Genomic DNA, 19,778 nt, shown 5'->3' with positions numbered 1-19,778 from the left:
TTTTTTTTTTTTTTGGTTTGGTTTGGTTTGGTTTGGTTTGGTTTGGTTTGGTTTGGTTTGGTTTGGTTTGGTTTGGTTTTGGAGACAGGGTTTCTCTGTGCAACTCTGGTTGTTCTGGAACTTACTGCCAGGCTGGCCTCAAACTCAGAGATCCTCCTGCCTCTACTCTTCCCAGTGCTGGGATTAAAGGCTGACACCACCATGACCTAATGGATTTAGGTTATTTCAGTTAACAATTATTAGATAATAATTCATTTGTTCAGCAATAATGGTCGGTAGTCTATAATTCTAGTCCTTGAGACAAAAATGATTCTGACATTAAGAGACTGAAGTTGTTTGGGGAATACTGTAGTGAACACTTAGAAAACAAACCCAAGAAAACAAAGATGGAGGAACTCTACACACTTATGTCAGGAGCGAATATCCATGTATAACCAGCAAAATCTTGGGAACTGATGGCTCACATCAATCAAAGCAGGGACCATTAATTCCATTTTCCATTGTGTGACAAGCAATCCAGAGTGCTTATATTTAAACACAGGTTTTTCTGTCAAACAAATTTTTAAACAATATAAGAGATCAGTTTCAACTTATATAAGAAGCAGAGGATGCAGACTTGGGGGAAAGAATAAGAAAGAAGGAAAAAGTATAAAACATGATAACCTATGGGAGATATTTCACATCCAAAGTATAATAGAAAGACAAGCCCCTGACATTCTTTTTCATTTAAACTCCACTTCCTAGAAGTTCTTCAGCTTCCCAGTAGTGCCATCACTGGGGACCTCATCACCAAGACATCAATATCCAAACCACCGCCACTGTGCTATGAGAAGAAGAAATTGTCTTGAGACAAGTCTTCAGGTGACAGCAAGCCCTGACAAGTTGAAATAATTAATAGGCTCTTGTTTCTCTTATCTGTCATGGGCACAGATTCAAAGGAAAATACATGGTAGAGGTTATGGAAGAGCGAAAGAGAAAGAGGTGGTGGAAAATAAGGAAACAGGCAGAGAAGAAGAGTTTCATAAGTGCCATGGAAAAGAAATAAATACTCTATCATATCAAGTACATCCCAGTTTTGCTCACTGTGCAAATGGTCCAACTGGTACAGAAACACAGTCAAAGCTGAGGGATACTAATGACTGCTTGCAAACGTCAGACGAGAACTCATTCTCTCTCCATCCTTAAAAGGAAATATCCCTGCTAAGGAGTGGATTTTAGCCTTCTAACCTCCAGAAAGTAAGGTTCTGCAGCATAAGCCATCCAGCGGTATGCCTTGCTCCAAAGGTGTAGCCTTAGCACATTAGCCTGGTTTCCCTCTAGAGTCTAGAAGAAAAATCCAAGCTTTTGACACAGTTGTGAAAGAAACAGGGATACAGTGGACTTTGTGTGTCTGGATATCTCACGTGCTGCCAGGTTTTACAGTCTTTGCACCATTGTAATATTTCTCATTAGGGCAGAGGGGCATTAGGGTGGAATTTTGTAGGGGAATGTGTGTGTGTGTGTGTGTGTGTGTGTGTGTGTACGTGGTGTGTGTTCCTCTAATTCCCCTCCCTCCTTGGAGCTCTGCTTGGGCTTCTTCTGAGCTGGTGTATCTCTCAGGGACACGTGTTCCTTAGGTGCAGTTTATGTGAGTGCAAGCCAGCAGGTAGGACCAGTCTGGTACCATTGCCCCTCCCATCTGACTGAGAAGCTGCAATGTCACGAGCCACTGCTCTCTCCTCCGTCTCTGTATTGTGTTGCACCAGTCACTCCTCACAATAGGTAAGCATGAGGGACTCCCAAGTATGATATTGCAAATGTTCCATGATTGTTCTGACTGTATTTGTAACCGGTGACACCATTTCAAACCTGTTCTCTTCATGATGTGGCAGCTGCCTATCAAAGCAAGTTTTCAGACCTTCTGTGCAGTCATCATGTATGCTGGCCAGTTGACGTATGATCTTACCTGGGCCACGAGTGACCAGAAATGTGGTGACACATCCTTAATGTGCCTGTGAGAGATTTTCTCAATGAGATTGGCATCTGAGCCAACTTATCAAATACAGCACATCTCCTCAGAATCAGTGGGCCTCACCCAATCATTTGAAGACAAGAGTACAAAAGGGATAGCCTACCATAGCAAAACTTTTCCACCTCTAGTTTAAATGAAAACTCTTCCTTCTCTTGATTCACTAGCCTATAGCTTTTATTTTAGAACTACATCACTGGCTCATTTGTGAGTCTTCAGTGTACTGACTGCAGATGCTGGAACTTGGGAGGCTCCGTAATCACTAAAGCCATTTCTTTACAACTGTTGTGTGGCATGTTTTCCTCTAGGAATAACACAATGCTGTCTTGGAGTAGAGCTTATCTTGTTCCAGTAGCCATGGCTACTAATGAATGGAATACGAGTGGTAGCCAGCTCAATGGTAGGATGATGGAGTTAGTGATACTCCCTAGCAGAAGGGAGTAGGAGAGGGTCACATGACCCAGACCTAAAACTCTTTCCTGCACTACCCCTCAGCCTTAAGTAATCTTGGGGAGTGCTAGTGTGTTCAGGAAGTTGAAGGTTAGCCAAAAGGAGGACTCCATGATGCACCTTCCGCAAGTTTGTCACCATGACGGCTGGGACTTTAAAGTGATACAGCTCTCTTGAGGTCATGTCTACTCCCCTAAGTGTCTCCCCACCTGTTCTGGATATACAAGCCTAATAAACTCACTTGTTTTCTAAGTGAAACTTTGATGAAATTGTACTTTCCCTTCATACCTATCTGGGCAGAATAGACATTTTTTTTTATTGGCTCCAGAAAAGTTAATGCATCAATAACAAATCCTTTTGTATGTACACATTACACACATACATACCACATACATTCCACACAACACACACACACACACACACACACACACACACACACACTCACATATACAACAGGGGGCAGGAGGAGGACATCTCTTGCCAAGATGGACCTCCAACTGGTCTATCTCTGTAGTGAATCCTTACTAATGCACTGTGTATTTAATCTAACAAATTAAGTCATTGGGATCAGCCTCTGCCCTGCTCTAATTCAGTCCACATTGGGTAGCACAGTGGCTTACAAACAGATCTTGACCACTGTGAACACGGAAGCCCACCATGTACCTGGGTGGAAACATGAACAGCAGGCAACACTGAGACTAGAAAGGTGTTACTTCATAAATTTACCAAGGGGAATTAAAACTGTAGAGACACTTGAGCATATTGAAACCATGGCAGGGTAGCCAGGACCAGGAACATTCTGGACCTCCACCCTGGGCCAAGGAAAGTATAAAACTCCCTTACCTGGACCCTATAATGATACTGACACCCAGAACAGGGGTGCTGGCAGTCCCACTAGCCTGTCACATGACACCTGGCCTGTATACCAAAAGCCAATAGGCAGAGAAGAGAACTTCAAACTATCTCTGGGAATCAGAGGAGCTCACCTCCCACTATTGACACAGCCGACTCAAGGGCCATTCATCCATCTTCCTAGTCAGCTGTCTAGACCCCCATCCATCTCCTGTTCCTCCATCTGGACTCAGCCCTGCCCTTCAGCGTCTTCAGCTGGACTCACTCATCATTCACCTGTGACCCACACCATGTCGACTCTACAGCAATGGTCTGCTCCCTGCAGCTGCTCTAGGTTATTGTCCACACAGACACCATTTCCACTTCTGAACTCTCTTGAAACTCTGCAGCAGCCTCTGTGGTAGTCTGAAGAAGACTGGATTCCATAGGCTCCCATATTTGAATGTGTGGTCACCAGTTTGTGTAAACTGTTTGGGGAAGATTAAGAAGTACGTCTTGTTGAAAGAGGTGTGTCACTAGAGGTGAATTTTGAGGTTTCCAAAGCCCATGCCACTTCAGGTTAACTTTCTCTGTGTCATGGTTGTGTCTTGGCATATAGAGTCTCAGCTGCTGCTCCAGCACCATGCCGACCTGCCTGCTTTCATGTTCCCCATCATACTACCCACAGACTCTAACTCTCTGAAACTGTCATCCCTAATTCTGTAAGTTGCCTTGGTCATGGTGTCTCTTCATAGAGATAGAGAAGTAACAAAGACAGTCCCCTTAGCCTTTTGCATTATTATTTAAGCAATATATACTAGTATATATGGGTTCTTTAAATATATATACTATGTATACAGTACATACACATATAATACACATATACACACATATATATACTGGTATATTTACTGTGTGATATGAGTGCTCTTAAGGTGTAAATTGCAATTAACATTTAAATAGAAAACCTATGCCCATCTCCCCTAGATTCCCTAGGAACGCAGGACTCTCTGAGAACTTGCTGCCACTGAGAGCATCACACCTGGCGATGTATTGACATTCAGTAACTACTGGGTGAGAAAATGCAAGCAATGAACAGGCAGAGAGAAATGAGTGAGTACGAAATCAGATCAGCCTCTACGGTGAAAGCAGGTTTGTACTGGTCTGAGAGGCAGTGCCCTGAGACCCTGAGGCACGGTGTCTGAGGATGCAGAACGATGCGCTGTGCCGAGTCTGTGAGCCATTTTTTGTATTGGAGAGTGTGGAGGGGAGAAGACACGGCTTTGCCAGACCTGGATAAACTGTTCATCAAGACTGCAGGGTGGCAGCAGAGAAGTTGGATTGCCTGTTATGTAACCTCCAGGTTCAGAGCACGTGGTGAGTGTTAGATGCTTTCTAGGAATTCAATGGGCAGCAGATTTCCTAGAACCTTGGCCTTGTTTTGGGGCCCTGGTTTGGGAGGATTTTCTTTTATACTGACATTGTGGAAAGACACCCACGTGCCATGCTTCAGACAGAGCATGCTCACAACATAGGTGCACTACAGAATGCAAAGGTGCGTAACAACATGGATATTGGGGTCCGGGAAGCCAGAAGTCAAACCCAGAAGACGTGATGTGTTCAAAGCAAACAACCTATATGGTAGTAGAATACCCCTGGCAGCTTCTTACACTTGTGTAGAGACCAGCCAAGCACTGCAGCCTCTGGTCAGGCAGCTGCTACCTCAGAGCAAGGTCGTTCTGTAAGCTTTCTGAACCCCATGTGTCTTTCTTAAGTGACAGTCACTTCTATGCTACTTATGAACAAGATCCATCAGCATGCTGACCAAAGGTAACAGGAAAAGCCCAAGCTGGGTGTTATTTCTTCTAGTCCAAGTGGAACGACATCAAGGAAAACTAAGATCAAATCGATACTTGTCTATGTAGACAGAAACATGCATAATGACTTACTGATATTTTTCTAATCACTCAACATTCATTGATCTACATCAGGTCTCGCTGTTAGCATTGTGTGTTCTATGAGCTTTAAGAAATGTCAAATAGAGCCAGGCAGTGGTGGCGCACGCCTTTAATCCCAGCACTTGGGAGGCAGAGGCAGGCAGATTTCTGAGTTCGAGAGTTCAAGGCCAGCCTGGTCTACAGAGTGAGTTCCAGGACAGCCAGGGCTACACAGAGAAACCCTGTCTCAAAAAACCAAACCAAAAAAAAAAATGTTGAATAGCCTGTATCTATCATTTTGGTGTGTCTGAGAATAGCTATTTGCACTGAAAAACCCATGTGTCCTGTCTATTCATCTTCATTCTCCCTGGCACAGTTTTGACTTTTTCAGAATGTCATATAGTAGGAATCATATATAATATAGTATGTAAGTTGTACATATATAGTATGTAGATTTTTCCATACAGCTTTCTTCAGTGAGTTGTAGGTATTTGAAGTTTTCCTCTATGTTTTTGTAGCTTGAAAAACAATGCTCCTTTTCTTCAGGGGTGAGTAACAGACTGTTGTTGGATATACCACCGTTTATCTGTTCACTTTCCCACTGTAGAACATTTTCGTAACTGTGACTAATGGTGCTAGAAATGTCTTACTTATCTAACTCTTCCAACATATCTTTCCAAAGTGTGTTTCCACTGGGGACGTGTGAGAGCTCCTGTCGCTTCCGGTCCCCACAGCATTAGGTCTTGTCAGTTCTTCGGATCTTTGCTACGCAGGAACATCATGCTTGTGTTTTAAAATAACTGTTTAGATTTCCTGCCTAGTAAAAGTCTTAAGACAGAGACAACCAAAGATTGGTAATGGCAGCAATAAAAATCAGATTATTCGTTGTATTCCCTGCCATGTCAGCTGATTGCTTTTCATATTTGGTATATTATCTATGTGTATGAATTCATTTCCCTTTTTTGTTTCTTCTAAAGCAGTATGGAGGTCAATTAAAAGAAAATTCACAATGGTCATTGTGGCAGAGGTAGCATTCAATTAATAGTTTGGCCCTTGATCTGACTTGGAGAAGTCAAGTCAAATGTCATCTGATCTTTCTCTCAAAAGATGTATTGATAAATCATCCCAGAGTATTTATTTTGATATTCAATGTATTCTAGACTGTACCTAACAATGTTTTTTTTTTATCATTTTCAGTTGCTTCTCACTCTTTAATCGCGGATGTCACGTGTCACACCATATGATATTCCAACTCTGTGAAATCACCGATTGGGAGCCTTGCTGACCTGAAAGCTGGCCTTTGACCTGCTATTCCCAACCTGCTGAACCTGGACACCTGCTTTCAAACAGCACCTTTGTCAGCAGTTGCTCCAAAAATGATTCTCCTTTGTAAAGATTCCTTGTGCATCTTTACTGGGTCACACTGAGCAATCCGTTTATATGAGAATCACATACAGGGAGTAAGTGTGTGGTGGAAGAGGAGAGAAGGCGCCATGCTTCACCCCAGTGAAACTGCACCAGCCCAGTGTCCTGTCTCAGAGTCCTGAAGCACACTGGTGAATTCCTGCCACCCTCCCCCCGCCCTGCAAAAGCTCACCATGACTATTTGAGACATATTTGTGTCTGAAACATATTGGTGAATCCCTGCCCCCATCCCCTGCAAACACTCACCATGACTATTTCAGACCTACTCTGTGTCTGTTGCTTCTTCTACTTTCTCATTCTCAGCTAACACTTCCCCTTTCAAGAAAACAGAAGCTCTCTACACAGCTCTCATCCTTCAGTCACTGGGTAACCTGTCTCACTCTGACTTGGACCTATAACACTAACCCTTGCCCTCTTTGATGCCCTGGAGTCTTATTCTGAGTGTTCCTTCATTCTTCCTATGCCCTCATTGCGCCTTCCCTGGTTTCTATCCTCCCATAATTTAATCAGAATTCTACTTTCAGTGTAGTCTACCCACCTCTAGCCCTTCAAACCATCAAATTGCAGTTTTATCTTTCTCTTTAGAGACAAAACATAGTACTAACTCACCTAGTCAGCAAACACAGAACTTTCTCTGTCAATTACAGAGAAAGCTTCATTCGAGGCATTGGCTATTTGGATATTGGGCAGAGATAGGGAAAGCGCTGCATGGGCTTGCGCACTTGAGCCTCTATGTGGGCATGCGCACTTGAGCATCTTCATTTCTAATTGATAGCCTCAGTATATGCTGCAACTCCTTCCCGTTAGACTTGGTTTATTCAGATAATGCAGAAAGCAGTACCAGTAAGTTCCTGCAGGCTTTTGCCACAATAGGCCTCTCTGAGGTGTGCTAGTTCCCAGAAGTCACCCAGTTTTGCTCTGAGAGTGTCTGAAGACCCCAAAGATGCAGTTAACGCTGCCTAAGACAGAAGCGGAATGGTGACAAAGTAAGACTACAAAGGTTGAACCGTTAAAAACAAAATCCCCTTTATGGTGTGACTCACATGCCATCCTCAGCCAGACCTGGAGATGGTTGTGTAGAAGGGATTCAGTACATCTCAAGAAGTACACTGGGGGTCCTGGAAACCTGACTGGGAGCAGGAAAAGACTGAAGAAAGGACAGACACAGGTACAGAAAAGTTGTCGTCAAGTGAGGCATACTGTGATGGAGGAACACCCATTACCATCTTCACTCAGAACTTCCAAGTGTTTATTATGTGCAATACACGGGTGGGGTCAGGGATTGCCTAGTCTGTAGGTCTCTGTAAGCAAGAAGACTCACCCTGCAAACACTGAGGACCGGGAGGTTGCAGCTACTAGTTTTTGTACACATTGGTCATCTCATGCTTGGACCAGAAGAAGGCTTTGCCAGCTTTGTGTCTGACTCATATGGGGAAAGGCTTTGTCATTTTTCCGTGACTCCAAGGTTTCATTCTTGTCATGGTTGTGCCTGTGTCAACTGTACATGCTCACTCAAGACTTTGGTCACTCAGGGCTTCCTACACTCCCTACAAAGAAGGTGTATCTAGAGGGATTGAGAAAAAAGAGATATCACTGTTGGCAAGAGGTAACCACCCTCCATCCCAGTGTTTCTCAAAGTTGAGTAAAAAGAAATACCGGTGTGCAAGAGAAAAGGTGCATGGGAAGTTGTCAACCCACCTTGTGGTCAATGAGGCTAAGTTTCCGAGAATCAAGGCATAATCTAAAGACCTGTGTAGGGTCCCAGGGAACTCCAGGAATCTGAGTCCAAGAATAGTGCAAACAAAGCACTTCTTACTTTATTATTAAAGCAAACAAAGCATGAGGTGATGTTCATGGTTGGCTTTAGCAAATGCAAGTGCAATGAGATAATCCACCTGACATTACATCTTATCGCGTTTGGTCGTGTGAAAAGAGTCAAGAACATCCCTCCCAAACCTTTGTCTTTCCTACAATGATAATGCAGGCATGCCATGGCGTTTCCTTCATTCCCTTGATTTCAAGTGCATTCCCTTTTCACAGTGTATACAACTCTTTCTAGAATGCCCTCTTGTGGGAAGAACATTCTGCACTCTGCCCTATCCATAGTTCACAGTAAATTCACAGCTTCCTTACACAGGCTCCTATAGGGAATAGCTTCATTTATAGCAGCAGTACAAAGACTTCATGAATTATTCCAGACCTTATAAGTTTGCTCTATATGTTAGATTTTCATTGCAGCGACAGATACCAAAGAGAAAACAACTTAAAGTAAGGAGAGATTTACTTCACTCCCTAATCTCAGACATTATACCTGTGACTCACTGGCTCTATTGTTATGGTCCTGAGGCAAGACTGAACTTCATAAGGTGCCAAGTGTATGTTAGGGTAGCAGAGCTTATCTCTTTGTACACAGGAGGCAGGAACAAAGGAAAGGGTCAGAAATACGGTACATTTTTCCAGAGTGTGCCTTCAGTGACCCATGTTCCTCCAACTAAATCCCACCTCTCGGTGATACCACGTTATGAATACACCAAGAGTTTAATTCATTGATTGGTTCAGAGACCTCAGGAGCCTCTCATCTTTCAACAGAGCCACTAGCTGGAGAGCAAAAGTTCAACACATGAGCCTTCAGGGCAAGCACATCCTAACCAAAGAGCAGCACTGCATTTTGTAAGATAGGAAGCTGTTTAAATGCAGTTGCCTCTTGGAACCTTGGCACATATAAACATGTAATTCTCTATATATGGAAGAGCATCAGATGAGGCAGAGGCAGAGGCAAGCTCATCTCTGTGAGTTCAAGGCCAGCCTGGACTACAAAGTGAGTTCTAGGACAGTCAGATCTACAGAGAGAAATCCTGTCTCAAAAAGAAAAAAGACAGACAGACAGACAGACAGACAGACAGACGAGAAATACCAATAATGTCATCCTACATTGCTCTTTATGAAAAACTGAATCTGTGTGTCCCAGAATGCAGAGTCAGAAAAATACAAAGTGTAAAGTCAGATTGTATTCATAGGACTCTGTGGGAGGTCTGGAGAGATGGCTCAGTGGTTAAGAGCACTGACTGCTCTTCCAGAGGTCCGGGAGTTCAATTCCCAGCAACCACATGATAGCTCACAACCATCTGTAATGGGGTCTGAAGCCCTCTTCTGGTGTGTCTGAAGACAGCTACAGTGTACTCATATACGTAAAATAAATAAATCTTTAAAAAAAATAAAAAAGTCTGAGAGGCTATATTTGCATTCGCTCTTAGTCTCATTTAAACTGACAAAAAAAAAAAAGAAGAAAGAAAGAAAGAAAAAAAACTAAATATTGCCCAACATGATGTTTTAGTGATGGAGAAACAAAGCTGGCAAAAATGGAAGTAAGGTTTACATTTTTCATAGCTAAAATAGAGTAAAATTCTACTCCTCTTTACCTGGTCAGGCACTGCCTGCTGAGAGAATCTGATACATTTCAAGAATGTTGACCTTAGTTTCAAACCTCAATCCTGTGTGATTGATATATGTGACTATATAGCTGTTTGTCACATACTTTGGAAAGTTGAGGTTTCATAACACCAATGTCCTGCCCATTTACAGGTTCACAGGAGACCAGAACTCTGATTCTGGTGCAAGATGTAGGTCCCATGCTATCATTGTAATGTTTAGTGAGATTCTTTTGGATTGGAGATTTGGCTGAAAATTGTCGATTTGAAAGCCTGAGGGGTGGTTTGGTTTGGTTTGGTTTGGTTTGGTTTGGTTTGGTTTGGTTTGGTTTCTTTCGGGGGATAGTTTCTTGTAAACTGAAATCTGTGAGCTTGGTACAAAATCTTGTAATGTACATTTGACTTAATAAAATAGTAATAGAATTGTGTTTCAGTAAGTTCAACCCACTTTTACCATGGGTCTTATCCCATAAAAGAGTAATGTTTTAAAGTAATCAGCAACTGGTATCCCAAAGTAACTCAAAGTAAGTTATAAAAGGTTCTTTTAAGAAAAGGAAAAAAAAAGCAAAACCCATCTTATCTTTGGCATACACTTAGATTAAATCACAATAGATTAAAGCCATATAGGACAACTGTTATGTGATAAGCTGTGATTATAACTGTTTTCCTGTTTCCAGCTCATGTCACTTCCTGAGGCTCCCTGACCCCTCACTTCTCTGCAAACTACCTCAGCAAGGGCAGCAATGATCTCCTCGTTGTCATCCACATAAAAAGGTTTTAGCTGCATCATTAGATCCTGCCCTGTGTGAATGACATCTCCTCCATAGTTACTCTCAGACCATGCCCACCCATTTCTTGAAAACCTTTAGCAGTCGTACATTCCTTGTAGCACAAGCTTTTAGACCACTGACAGAACAACAGAAGGTAAGTCCTTACTGACTCCTCCTGCTCTTCTCCAGCTCCCACGCTTACCTCTTTAGCCTTAGCCCTTGGTCTGCCTCTTCTTGGTTCCCTAAATACCGATCAAGGTGAGCCACTGAAACTGCCAACCAAGGGCACCTTCCCCTCCTTTCCTGCCTCATGCCCACTCTCCCTGCAGCATCACCTTTGGCAGCCTTTCCTCTGGAAGCCTTGAGTTCCAACTATGAGCTTGGAGTTCTGTCATGAGGTGACGAGAGGCCAAGTCTTTTAAGTTCAGACTCCATTTTAGAGAACCTGACCTACGTTTGAACTCAGGTAAACTAACAGGCTGGTACCTAACATTAGTTTCCAAGTTGCCCTCCAACAAAGCCCGAGCCTAGCTCCAGTCTCTAGGCTAATCCCCAACAAGACCAGAATCTCCAAGGAATACTCTCAACAAGACCAATGTCTCCAGGTTAATCCCCCAACAAACCTGCACCTCCAGATTTGTACCCCCTGCCTAAATGACCACCAATACAGAGGGGAGAAGAAATTTAAGTTTAGGATATGACTCCCAGCACCAGCCAGTTATGTTAAAGGCCACAGGAGCTTTCCAATTAGATGCTTGCATATGTACTCCCTGCTTGCTGCTTACTATAAAGCTTTGCCCCAGTAGACATTTAGGGCTCCCCATCACCAAAGCCATCTTGCGTGATGGTGGTGTATTGGCATTGGGGGGCCCCGAGCTAGCTCAAACAGAATAAAGACCCTGTTGTGAGTTGCATCACATTGGCTCCTGTCTGTTTTTTGGAGTGATCACTGTTTCCCTGACACTACACTTCCAGGGGAGGCTCTAAATTATTCCTTCTCATGGTGTTACTGGGATCGGGAATATTGTCTGTCTTGGCTGGAGTGAGAAATCCAAGGTTAGGAACTTATACTCTGGATTTGTATATGAGGACATTTTGGGGAAGACCTGCCCTGGATGTGGGCCTCACCGGCACATAACCTGGGGGCTCAGATAGAATAGAGGAAAAACAGAGAAAGCACTCAGGCACAAGTTCCATGGTCCTCTGCTTCTTGGCTGATGTGATGTGACCCATTCTGTTTCTCTATACCCAACCCAGTACCACAGACCTACAGCTCTGAAACTGTGAGTCAAATGAAGCCTTCCTTCATCCTTATGTCTGAGTTAAGCAGTTATCCTTATCAGATGACCTGCCCGATTCCTCAGCTACGCAGACTCATGAGACTTGACAGTAACTTTGATCAAGAGATATTTTTTTTCTTTTTTTTTTTATTGGATGATTTATTTACATTTCCTATGTTGTCCCCTTACCCCATCCCCCACCACCCCCTCAGAACCCCCAATCCCCTCGCCCCTCCTCCTTCTTCTCTGTGGATGTAACCTCTATCTACACCCCCCCACTCCCACCTCCCCACCCTCAAAATTCCCACCCCCTGGGGCATCCAGCCTTCATGAGGTCAAGGTTCTCTTCTTCCACCTATGCCCAGCAGGGCCCTCCACTTTTACATATTCAGCTGAAGCCCTGGATCCCCCCCAAGTGCTCCCAGGCTGGTGGTTTAGACCCTGGGAGCTGTGGTTGGTTGGTATTGTTGCTCTCCTCATGGTGCCACAAACCCTTTCAGCTCCTTCAGTCTTCACTCTAACTCCTCTATTGAGAACCCCATGATCAGTTCAATGGCTAGTTGTGAGCATCTGCCTCTGAATATGTCTGACTCTTGAAGGCCTCTGAGGAGATATCCATATCAGGCTCTTATGAGCATGCACTTCCTGTCTTCCACATCAGCATCTATCTTTGGTGATTGCACATGGGATAGATACTCAGGTGGAGTGGTCTTGAGACGGCCCCTCCTTCAGTTTCTGTCCCTCACTTTGTCTCCATATTTGCTCCCTTGAGTATTTTGTTGCTCCTTCTAAGAAGGACCGAATCACCCTCACTTGGTCTTCCTTCTTTATGGGCTTCATGTGGCCTGTGAGTTGCATCTTGGGCATTTCAAGGTTCTAGGCTAATATCCAATAATCAGTGAGTGAATGGGAGGCAGAGGCAGGTGGATTTCTCAGTTCGAGGCCAGCCTGGTCTACAGAGTGAGTTCCAGGACAGCCAGGGCTACACAGAGAAACCCTGTCTCGAAAAACCAAAAGAGATATTTTTTTTTTAGATTTTTATTTATTTATTATATATGAATACACTGTAGCTGTCTTCAGACACACCAGAAGAGGGCATCAGATCTCATTACAGATGGTTGTGAGCCACCATGTGGTTGCTGGGATTTGAACTCAGGACCTCTGGAAGTGCAGTCAGTGCTCTTAACCACTGAGCCATCTCTCCAGCCCCAAAAGAGATATTTTTAATGCAGTTTCTGACACAACATGATTTCTTCATAACTATCACCCCGAGGCTGGATACAGCTCAGTTGGTACAATGCTTGCCTGGCATGCATAAAACCCTGTATCACATAAACTGGATGTGGTAGCACATGCTTACAATGCTGGGAGGCAGAGGGAAGAGGATCAGGAGTTCAAGGTTATATTCAGCTACAAATAAGTTCTAGGACATATAGATGAGATTCTGCTTCAAAAAAAAAGCCAGATATAATAAATAACTATTACTCAGGTTAAGATTATGTTTATTGCTGGGCAATGGTGGCACATACCTTTCATCCCAGCACTTGAGAGGCAGAGGCAGGTGAATTTCTGAGTTCGAGGCCAGCCTGGTCTACAGAGTGAGTTCCAGGACATCCAAGGTTATACAGAGAAACCCTGTCTCAAACAATGGATTTCTGAGTTCGAGGACAACCTGGTCTACAGACTGAGTTCCAGGACATCCAAGGCTATACAGAGAAACTCTGTCTCAAACAAACAAACAAACAACAAACAAACAGATTATATTTGTTGAAGACTTGGGTGCATGTTTTACAAAACAGTATGTGCTTGGAGCCTCATGAAAGAAGAAACCTATACATGATCAAAATACTGTACATGATGAACAAAGTGCACTACTAGCAAAATTATCTGATCCCGGATGATGAGTCCTGCAGTTTTCCACCATCCCTTTAAAGAGCAACCTCAACCACAGATACACTGACTGAAAGTCAGGATACAGAAACAAAGAAGTGCCCTGGTGTTCAAGGCCTGACCTAGAAGCTGCCCGACAGGCCTGGCTCAGCCCCACACTGAGCATGCCTTGTTCAGTCAAGCATCTGCATCACGTAATGGTGAAGGACAGTTCTGAGAAGTGAGTTGTCAAGCAGTTTCATCACAGTTCAGACATCATTGAATGTCCTGACATAAACCTGCAGGGCAGAGGCCAGTCACTCTAAAAGGCCTCTTATATAATCGTGAACTGTGCTCCTCGAGATACGTGCAGCTGCTACCAGCACAACACAGCATCCTGCTTTGCAGTGAGTTGCTTTTTAAATAAGTAGAAAATGTGTTCTGAAATGAATTATCAAAATATAGTATAGTGACTGTACGGGCACATAGTGGCTCCCTAACTGCACTGTACTACAGCATAATAGGTTGACAATCATCGCCACAAGTATGTGAGTGACACATCATACTCTGCTGTTAGGATGGCAAGAGCGGCCCTGGAAAACAGGAATTTCTCTGTTCTGTGGTGGGATTGTCATTGTGTGGTCTGTCATTGGGTGAACTCTCATTATACAGCACTGTAGTGACACGCTGTGGTATCGGGACATTTTTTAAAACAGTAGCTTTCTGGCTGGGGAGAGAATTCTTTCTGAGTAGTCAAAGTAGCACTGTTCAAAGGTATCTGCAGATCTGCATACCAACCAATCCAGAACAGCAATTCTTCTATTCAGTCCTTTTAAGTCAGGAAGCAGGAGTCCTCTGCCCTAACCCTCCCAGGACAACCAAAGACATGCCTAAACTTAGCACCCACAGAAAGGGTTGAAACAAGCCCACGTTGCCTGCCTGGCTGTGCCTTGTCTTCCGGTGGAGAGGTAAAGTTCTGACCCAACCCTCCGTTACTTCCTGTCTCCTGTGTCCTGACATCATGTCTTTTCCTCATGGCCCCAGAGTAGCGTGCATAACTCCTTTCCCTAACACCTGAATGACAGACTCTGTTTTCCTGAGTTTTTCCTGTGTCTAATCTCACAACTATACCAGACTAACTCACTCATAAAAGATACAAAGCTAACCTTGAAGTCCAAGGGAAAGTTTCTACCAAATGCCAAAAGCAGGAGACGACAGCCCTCAACTTAAAATAAAACAAGTCGTAACTGTCCCCACGGTAGAGACTGGAGGGCTCAAGTTTTCTCGTTACACTGTGTTCTAGCTAAACTATTCACAAAGCCAGCAAGTGTTGAAACGGTGGGCACAAGGGATGGATTGGCACTCAGTTTTGACTACCAATTTTGAGAGGATCAAGAATCGCCAAGGATGGACAAAAGAGACAGCTATGTGGCTAAAATGAACGCTTGTTGTTCTGGGGATTAGAACTGTTCTGAGCATATAGAGAACATCAGGTGACTTACAACCACCTGTAACCCCAGCTCCAGAGGATCCAATGCCTTTCTTTGACCTCTATGGGCACCCAAGGGCATGCATGTGTACATGCACAAAGAGAGACACAAGTACTTGCATATTAATTTAATTTATGCACACACACACACTGTGATATTGTATATGTATATGTATATATTCACCTGGGCAACAAACCCACTGGTCATATCTCTTCAGGAATCTGGAGACTGGGCTAATTGAGGTAGGAAGCCGCATCTTAAATGTGTGCAGCATCATCTTGGACTGGAGGACGTTGAGCACCAGCATTCATCTCCTTCTTGTTGTGGACACAATGTAAGAAGCTTCCTAATATTGCCCCACTGTGATGCACTATCATGCCCCAGGACTGGGAGTCAAGACAAACCCCTCTGTAAAGGTCTGAATGAGAATGATCCTCATAAGCTCATATATTTCAATATTTGAGTTGTTTGGGAAGGTTTAGGAGGTGCAACCTTGCTGATGAACATAAGTCACACTGTGTGTGTGTGTGTGTGTGTGTGTGTGTGTGTGTGTGTGTGTGTAGGGGGGGTGCTTTGAGAATAAAAAGCCTCACCTACTTCCAGTTTGCTCTCCGTTTTGAGCATGTGTTTGAAGATATGAGTTCTCAGCTTTCTGTTCCTGCTGCCATGCCTGCCACTTGCTGTGGTCCATCATGATGGACCCTCATCCCTCATAAATGATACAGCCCAATAGCAAATCAGCACACCCTGTTTGAAACTTCACAGTGAATTAAGAGAATGATGTCAGTGTAGGACACAGTTGCTATGTACCTTGGTGAAAACATCTCAGACTCTGCTGGAACGGTGTTCAGCTCTCCTGTGTTTCCCACTGCCAGGTTTCTCCTGACGTTGTATGGAGATGTCTGAGTCCCAGTGTGATGACTGAGGATGGGAAGACAGGTGGCTGGCTCTCCCGCCGCACTTCTGAAATGCTGCACCCTACCCCCATCGTCTAGCTAGTCGTACAGGTAGCTAGTCAACTGATCCTTGGGAGAACTCGTATTGGTCTCTAATATCTAAATCTCACAGAAGTGTTTCACAATAACATGTTTGTGACCAGTATTTGTGATAGCAAAATGTATACCTGTAAGTATGTTCTCAGAATTCACTATTGCACCTTTGAAAAAGATCTCAATTATTTTTAAATAATTGATAGGATACAAGAATTTTTTTCTTTTGGTTTTTTTTTTTTTTTCAAGACGGTCTCTTTGTATAGCCCAGACTGTCCTAGAACTTGCTCTGTAGACCAGGCTGGCCTTGAACTCAGAGATCTGCTTGTCTCTGCAGTCTGAGTGCCGGGAGCTGCCACCACCACTACCCGGCTCAGGATACAAAAGTCTTATTTTAGGGCTGTGGCATCAGCAGAGTGGTCATGATTTCCAGATGTCGCTGACATCAAGAGACTGCATTAACCACATTCAGAGCAAGGATCTAATGTTCATAGCAATTTTTGATGACCAAGAAATGTTCACTGTCTCTTACAATTTAAAAACCCAGAAAAGTACTATAAACGCTCAAGTGCTGTGTGGGACTGTAGCATATTGTAAGAGACTGCAAAGAAGACAAACATCACATGGAGTATGTCTGTAGTCTCCGCACTTCAGAGTCAGATGCTGATAGACTTCTATGAGTTTGAGGCCAGCCTGGTCTTACACAATGAAGTTCCAGGCCAGCCAAGGCTACATAGTGAAACTCTGTCTAGAAGAAAAAGAAGAAGAAAAGAAAATGAACAAAGGAACAAATGAAGGAATGAACGAAGGACAAATGGACAACAAGGTTTAGTAGTGAAGGTTGAGCAAACCAGAACCCCAGAGATGTTCCAGGGACCGCATGCAAACATTGAGTGTGGTCTGTAGTGGCGGCATCCAAAGCAAACGTGCGCTGCAGTTTCTATTGTGGGAAAGCTGGCCAAATTAATATACCACAACCCTGATGGTTCCTTATGTCCCTGTCTGTACTCATAGAACCCCCAGCATTGTGCAGAGATTGATATACTCCAGGTTTTACACTAAGACTTGGTTTTCAACAGTTTGCATCAATGCCTGCCAAAACCACATTGTCGTAACATTGTATCTGTTGAGCAAGATCACTTTAACTCAGTGTCTCCATGAACTATTTTTTATAAATAGCCAGAAATCATAGCAAAAGTACCAAGCTTCTCTCAAAAGGCTTAGTCTGTTTTCTGTTGCTATAGCTGAATATCTAAGACTGAGGACTTGTAAAGGTTTATTAGATCATGGTTTTGCAGGCTAGGGGAGCCAAGAGCCTGGTCCCGCCTGTGCTCTGCTTGTGGCAAGCGCTTCTGACTGAGCCCTGACATGGTATAGACTAAACATGACAATATTGGCTCTGTAAGAAAGCCACTACTCAGGCCATAATCAAAACAACCTTAACGGCTTGATCACCCTGAAAGGATGCTGCCCCTTAACATTACTGTCCAAGTGACCAAGTTTCCCACATGTCAGTTTTGGAGGGACATGTTAAAACTTCTGCACCCGTTAAGTTTAGAAAGCCTTAAACTTGAACAGAAAAGCAAGTTCTTCTTATCTTGATGCGTCAACATCTCCGTAGCTCCAGCAGTGTTCTTCAGGCCACAGCGTTTATTACAACCTGAACCCACATCCTCATTACCAGCCACAGGCTATAGCAGTGACGTTAGTACTGACCAAAAGTAGATTGTCTGTAGAGTCAGTAACAGTCTCCCTTTTATTCATAAGCAAAGGGCACGTTGGAGAAACCATTTGCGTCCGTCAAAGTCAGCGGAAGGCCTAGAACCCAAACAGATCAAATCATCCTTTGACCCTTTTTCTTGTAAAAATCCAAGGATTTTCTGTTGTAGGGGTTCTTCCCTAGTCCCCCCAGCCTTAGAAATAACTTCAACAGGAAAGCAACCACAGTCAGGCTTGTGCAAGAAAACTCTCTCCTGGCAACGTTTGGAGTCACTTTCCTATAGTCCCCCAACCTGGGAGGCCAAGAGGATGACAAGTTCTGGGCTGTGTAAGTCCACACAATGAGACCAAGACCAAAAAAAATAAAAGAATGAGCATTTTTTTAACAATGCCCAGAAACTGCCACCTTCCTCCTCTGGTCAAGGCAACAGTGAGACAGACCAGTTGTCAGAAGAGAAAGAGTCTACTAAACATCAGAGAGTCCACCCAGAGATGCTGGATGTCAAAGTAGTACTGTCCTGAAGGAGTTCAGGGCTGAGGAGGTGCACAGGACAACTGTTCAGGGTTGTGAAATAGTGCCTGCTTTATTCAGAGCCGTGTTTACATGTGTGTGTGCACACATAAAAAAAAACTCACCAAAGTGCTTAAGATTTGAACACATTTGTACGTCTAATCAAGACCTTGAGAACAAAGCTAAAGATAGAAGACACACACACAAGCCCATTTTCTAAATCAGAAATACTTTCAGCCTTCCCCTAGTCCTCCAAATTTCAGAAAGTGATTTAGTCAGAAGACAGAACATAGGACCAACCCAAACAGGAAGACAGTGGTGTGGAGGCTGACTCATCTCCTCCTCTCTGATACCCCAGACAAGAAAAAGCAGCTCAAAAAGACAGAGTGAAAGGCCAGGATGCAATCAAAAGAAACAGTCCTGGTCCTCACCCTCAACCCCATGCATGACAACATCCATCTCCCGAAAGAAACCACATCTGAAAAGACATTGACCAATGGCTTTAAATCCATTGGCTGACAGCAGGACACTTGAACGTACAGCTGACAAGTGCAGAGAGCTGGTAACCCTGGGGCAATTGTCTCGGGCATGATGTCACAACAGCAGTGCAGTGACGGACTGCTGCGTGGATTTATCACAGGGAATGTGCCAAATTACATTCTTTCTAGTAGTGGTCCTACATTATCTCAAATTGAAGAAATAATTCCTTTGAGGGAATCAGTTAAGACTAGCAGTAAGACCAAACAGACAGATCTTGTCAACATTGCCCTATTTCCCTGCTTTTTCTTCTGACCACCACTAATCAGACAACTGGATTAATTGTTCTCTGCCCTCTGACTAGGAAATAGGTTGTATCAGGAGATAGAAAAATTTAGATGAGCTCATTCCTGGGTTTAATGTTTTGAAATGTAGGACATTGGCGATCCAACAGAGCCAAGACAGATATAATGTACTGGGAACACTGCTAAGGAAAATCAAAGTGTCTCAACTCTTACCAGCACACTTGCAAGCCTAGGGAGGAATCCTGAGAAAGACTCAGGGCAGTGGAAACGGGGGGGGGGGGGGGGGGGG

The sequence above is a fragment of the Grammomys surdaster genome, unplaced genomic scaffold (assembly GCF_004785775.1).
Source record: "Grammomys surdaster isolate TR1022 unplaced genomic scaffold, NIH_TR_1.0 126531, whole genome shotgun sequence".
Taxonomy (NCBI): Eukaryota; Metazoa; Chordata; class Mammalia; order Rodentia; family Muridae; genus Grammomys; species Grammomys surdaster.
This window is presented reverse-complemented; position numbering follows the sequence as displayed.